The sequence below is a fragment of the Aquila chrysaetos genome, chromosome 16 (genome assembly GCF_900496995.4).
Source record: "Aquila chrysaetos chrysaetos chromosome 16, bAquChr1.4, whole genome shotgun sequence".
NCBI classification, from domain to species: domain Eukaryota; kingdom Metazoa; phylum Chordata; class Aves; order Accipitriformes; family Accipitridae; genus Aquila; species Aquila chrysaetos.
Window position 1 is genome coordinate 1,552,912 of NC_044019.1, and position 215 is coordinate 1,553,126.

Consider the following 215-nt stretch of genomic DNA (forward strand, 5'->3'; position numbering starts at 1 on the left):
AGCCGCCTCTCGCCTCGCCCCAACGCGCAGGCGCCGCCGCCGCCGCCCGGCCCCGCGCCCAACAAAGGCGGCGCCCGACGGACCCGCCGCCATTTTGGGCCCGCTCCCGGCGGGCGAGGGGAAAGCCGGAGGGAGAGGGACATGTACACGTACACACACACCGGGTGGTACCGGGGTTGGGGGGGGGGAACCGGGAGGCGAACCCGAGCGTTGCT